The sequence below is a fragment of the Choristoneura fumiferana genome, chromosome 12, assembly GCF_025370935.1.
Source record: "Choristoneura fumiferana chromosome 12, NRCan_CFum_1, whole genome shotgun sequence".
In the NCBI taxonomy this organism is placed as follows: domain Eukaryota; kingdom Metazoa; phylum Arthropoda; class Insecta; order Lepidoptera; family Tortricidae; genus Choristoneura; species Choristoneura fumiferana.
In genome coordinates this window covers 6530507-6535898 of record NC_133483.1, presented here as the reverse complement: position 1 = coordinate 6535898, position 5392 = coordinate 6530507, and the positions used below count along the sequence as shown (strand labels likewise).

Sequence of the window (5392 nt, the reverse complement as noted above, 5' to 3'; positions counted from 1 at the left end):
GGAAGATGTCCACTGCTGAACAAAGGCCTTCCCATTAGAACGCCACAATGAACGACAACTCGCCACTTGCATCGACCGGTTTCCCGCAACTCTCACGATGTCGTCAGTCCACCTGGTGGGAGGCCTGCCAACGCTGCGTCCTCCGGTTCACGGTCGCCACACGAGGACTTTTCTTCCCCAACGGTTATCTTTGAGCGATGTGGCCCGCCCATTGCCACTTCAATTTGCATATTTTTCCAGCTATGTCGATAACTTTAGTTCTTCGACGAATTTCCGTATTCCGGATTCTATCGCGCAAAGAAACTCCAAGCATAGCTCTCTCCATGGCTCGTTGCGTGACTCTGAGCCTCACTAAAAGGGCAACGGTCAAGGACCTCTCAGCGCCATAAGTCATCACTGGCAACACACACTGGTCGAAGACTCTAGTCCTAGTGCCTTCGGGCACTTACTGCAATATCCTGATTAATTTTAAAACGCCTTTTAATTTAAAAAAATCTGTAATCAAATCAAATCAGGGTATGTAACAAAGTACCTGTAAACGCGGCAGACAGCTTGCGTGTCGTGGCAGGGGTTCCAACTGGCGTCGAACACGATCACGCGGTTGGCTCCGACCAGGTTGATGCCGAGCGAACCGGCGCGCGTCGACACAAGGAACAGGTATATGTGGGGATTCGCGTTGAACTCGTTTATAAGCTTCTCGCGCTCCAAAGCGTGCGTGGAACCGTCCAGACCTGGCGGAGAAAATACACGTTTATCAATATTTCCTTAAATCAAGGGTGAATGGATTTTCGCTAGTGGTTACAAAAATCAATTTATTTCTTCTTCAATTTCTATTTTTTGACGTGATTTTTGTCCACCTTCATCATTAGTGAAGCATGATGGTCATTATCATTAGTGAAGCTCAAAGCCTAAGTAGAACAATAATATTCTGATTTAAATAATACTTACGGTAATAATTAGTGTTTCTCTCCACAAGCAATTCGTCCCCGGAATGTAATTTCTTTCCAGAAAGTCTTCAATGAGATTCAAAGTGAACAAACTCTGGCTGAAAAGGAGTATTCTGTCACCCATCTTTATGCTCTCATTCAGCAAGTAAAAGAAAAGTTCCATCTTAGAGGAATTCTCTATAATGCCTGGTATATAATCTTTTAAAAGTTCAGCTGCCCAGTCATAGGTCATCTCCTCAGCTTTCTTTACTAACGCCAATTCTTCTTCTCTGTTTAATTTTTCTTCTTTCTCACTCTCCTCAGATTCCGAATCATCTTCTTTTTCTTTGGTGCTTTTGAGTCCTTCTTTGTTTTGGACCCTTTTGGCCTGCCACGCGGTCTGGGCTTTTCCGCTTTTTTATTTTCTCTGCTTTTTCCTTTCTGTTTCGTTTTCTTACCACTTTCTTCTTCAGATTCAGATGCATCGCTCCTGATCACATTCGATTTAGCTGGCTTTTTCTTCTTATCCCTGCTTTGCTTTTGTTATCCTTCGCTAAACTTGAAATTTCTGGTTTTCCCTTTTTGGTATCGTTTTTGACAATCATCTTCGTGTCTAAGTCAGCGATTTTGACTTCACCATCTGATTCAGATTTCTCAGTTTTCTCTTCGGCTTTAAGTTTATCAACTTCCGTCTTAATTGTGTCTAGAGGCCAGGAAGTTAGTGGGCTTCCAGAGCTATTGCTTCCGAGGGGCGGTTTCGTTTCAAGTGCTGGATAATTGGGGAACGGATAGTTGCCGTTTCCATTATTTTCCGCTTGGTTGGGAAAGCCTGGCATGTTCGTTTGGTTGTAATTAAATGCTGGATTTCCGTATGGCACAGCTGGTGCTGCATTCCCAGATCCCGCTGCCTCGGATTTAATTTCGTCTGATAGAAAACCAGCAGTATTGTTAGGTTCGTTTTTGATTTGAGCTTGTCCCTGACTGCCAGGTACATTTGACGGAACGTTATTAGAATAGCCAGGATAGTTCGGTGGATGATTACCGAACTGATTCTGTGGAAAACCAGGGCCGTCGTTCGGTTTAGTTTCATTAGATTGGAAGCCTTGAGCGTCGGTAGGATCTGATTTTATAGCGGCTTGTGCCTCTTCCTTGGGCGTCTGGTTGGGCGGCATATTATTGGGATATGCGGGGAAGTTTGCTCTATTTTCATATTGGTTGTATGGTGCAGGTGGGTTGGTTCCGTACGGAGCGTCGGTGCCTGCATAAGGCGGCGGGTAGGGCTGGTTAGGGTACCCGCCCGGTGGAGCTTGGTTATTCGGATACGGTCCTGTAGGAGCGTTCGGGTTGAAGTCTGGGAAACCTGGCGCGTTCTGATAAGAACCTTGATATGGTGGCCGGGGCTGGCTCCCGTAACTCGTGCCTGGCACTTGATCTTGATTGTTAGCGTAGGGCTGCAGTGAGTTCCCTGAATAGGGGGTGTCATTTGAAGGTGGATTATAGTTAGGTGGGTATTGTTGGGGGTTATTGAACTCGGATGGAGGATTCCCTCTGTAATCCTGGGGAGGCTGGTTGTTGGGGTACTGAGGATTGTTGTAGTACCCTGAATTGCCGTAATAGTTGCTGTTGCCCCAATAGTTTTGATTGTAGTTTTGGTTGCACTCTGGATTGTTTTGAGGGTACTGGTTGGGGTAGTTACTGTCATAAGGAGGTTGCTGAGGGTAGTAATTCCCGGGGTAATTTTGGTTATAACTCTGGTTCGGCGGGTAGTAGCCAGGCCCTTGGTTCTGGTAATTGTAGGGGGGATACTGTCCACCAGGTTGGTCGGGTCTGTAATTTTGAGGGGGTCCATAAGGTCCATTGGGAGGGTAGGGAGCATTGCCATAGGGCATATCAGGCCGCGGCATCATAGAGCCTGTTGATGTGTTTGGAGGAATGGTCGCGGCTGGCTTTTTCGGTGCACCCTGTGAATAAAGTGTTTAGTTACGACTGGAAATATTAAATTAGTATTGTTTGTTTGTCAGCAACTCTAATCGATTACATTACGTACGTAAAAGTTTGAAGAGAGCAAGAGAGAAGCCCGTAGCTTAATGTAAATAAAATTTAAGTTTACGTTTAATTCATTGCATTATTATTTACCCTAGTTTTGGCAGCTCTTCTCGGCTGGTTCTTGCTGTTCCGCGCTCGACCCGCCTTTGTCACTCCTCCTAATTCTTCGAGGTCTAAATCGTCTTCGATTGCAGCATTAACTTCACTCCGCTTCCGCAAAAAGTTGTACAAAACGTCGGGGTGATTCCATATCTGTAAAAAAAGTTATCTTTAGCTTTCCTATTAATTAAAGCTTTTGTTGAACCTAGCAAGATTAGCTCAAGCCGCTTTTTGCCGCTCAGTATAGTTGGGATTTCAAATAAATAAACTGCATAACAGTACTCTTTGAAGTTTGAAATTTGATAGAGCTTTTCTTTTACCAAGTCAAACTTGGTAGCGATGTTCATATCGATTTTTCTAATATGGCTTGTTTAAATACTATGTGTTATATGCTCTGCAGACTACAACTCTGCCTGTGCTCATCTCGCGGCGCCGCCGGCACCGGTCTCAAGCCCGGATAAAAGATGAGGGTTTAGTGATTGGTGTGCTAAATCAGTTTTCTCAGCCGATTTCCACAAATAGAGAGAGAGAGAAAGAACTACATACAACTTACCTTGCAGCAAATAGCGAAAGCTTTCAAGGGATTCGGCACGGACGTTGAGCGAACGACTTCATTCATGAACCTGTCATATAGTTTCCGCTGCAACGGGGTCATGCGCACTAAAAGCACGTATTCTTCCTTTTGCGGTAAAGTTGACTGTAATACTGCATGAGATCGCCTGTAAATGGAAACACAGATTACACCGCAGATCACACTACATACTGACTCGATCAGTGGCGAGGCGCGGTAGTATCCTGATTCCCGCCAGATTGCATAAATGTTTTTACATAACGACAGGGCTGAAAAATATGGCTAAGATTGTGTATACCCAGCCATGAGGCTTTGCATCTGATGAGATAGTTAACCAACACCACTCTCCAGTTCATCATCATTATCTTCAAAATGTAAGAGTTGCATTCTTGTCGGTGGAGTGACACTTCCCCCTTCCCCCCCTTCTTCTATCAGTCATTTCGACTTTCCAGGTTGCTTAACGAAAATATTCAACGGGAACTCGGGAGAAAAAGTCAATGGCGTAGGAAGGTCCTCCTCGGGAGGAGGAGATTTAATAAGAATGTTTTACCTTTGCACGAACCGACAAGTAGGGAATGCAACACATGGGCGCGGTATCTCATAAGCCGGATGTCCTGCGGCGTAGAATCGATACACTGGCCGTTCTGTATGGGCGCTCGAACATGTTGCAGAACTCTGTCTTGCTGCCAAGTAGTTCGTCGCCGAAGTCTACCATGCACCAGTATTGCATTTGTTTTGGAGGATAACCTGTGAGTAAATGTTTTAAACGGATTTTCTTACGCTAACGGTTAAGTGAACCTGGTACGCCAAAAGCAAGATATGGCTATATTGGCACCATTTCCAGTTACCAGTGCAAAATAAAATTTTGATGCGCTTTTTGAAAAGCGCGGAAGCATGTAGACAATCTCGCTCGATCTTGATCAAGGGCTAGAGCCGGCGTTGGACTTCATACCCTAATATGGTCAGCATCAAAAAGAACTGCGAACTTTTGTACTTTGTCGTTTTACAGCAACGTACTTACCACCATACAAATTTGGCAAATGTGCTAATACGACAAAGTAAAAAAGTGATCGCTAATTTTGATGCTGACTGTACCATCCGTCAAAGTAAGCCTATATAATATAATTCAATAATTTATCAACAGAATCTTACCAGTAAGAACGACTCGACGCTTGGTCCTCATTTGCTTCAAAGCGTATGATATGTTCGAATGAGAGTTTTTGATTCTATGTCCTTCGTCACATATCACCAAATCGGGTCCGGGCCGAACTAGGGCTTCGTACATCTCTGAAAATCAAAGCAAAACCATTAGTGACGTCTCAATCTAAAACAAATTCGGTTTGCAGATCAAGCTTAGTGGCGTGCTAATGAAAAATGCCTACATTCAGCTCAGCAATGAACTGACAGGTCGATGTTGATGATGATGATAGTTTCAATCACAATAATAAACAAAATAAAAGTGCCACAAATTTAGACTACATTTACTAAGGAAACTTTTTATATACAGGGTGGATTTCGACGAGGGACCTTTGCGGAACTGGCAGATAGTTCAACCTTAGCACTATATTTCCCCATAGAACTATGGAAATATATGTTACCTTTTCAAGTTATAGCCTTTTAACATTCAATACCAAAAACTACTTTGTGCCAACCCTAAACAGGTGGCTGGGTCAATGTTCTTACTTGTAAACAATCTTTAGACGTCAGGAATTAGTTATGTGTTGCCATTTGTCCATTCTTAGGTGCGTGC

General features: G+C 43.9%; 1 pseudogene; it reads right to left on the bottom strand.

The window, feature by feature from the left end:
- LOC141433667 (uncharacterized) overlaps window positions 1-4927 on the bottom strand; it is a 20079-nt pseudogene extending 15152 nt beyond the window's left edge.
- Window positions 4928-5392: the final 465 nt, after the last annotated feature.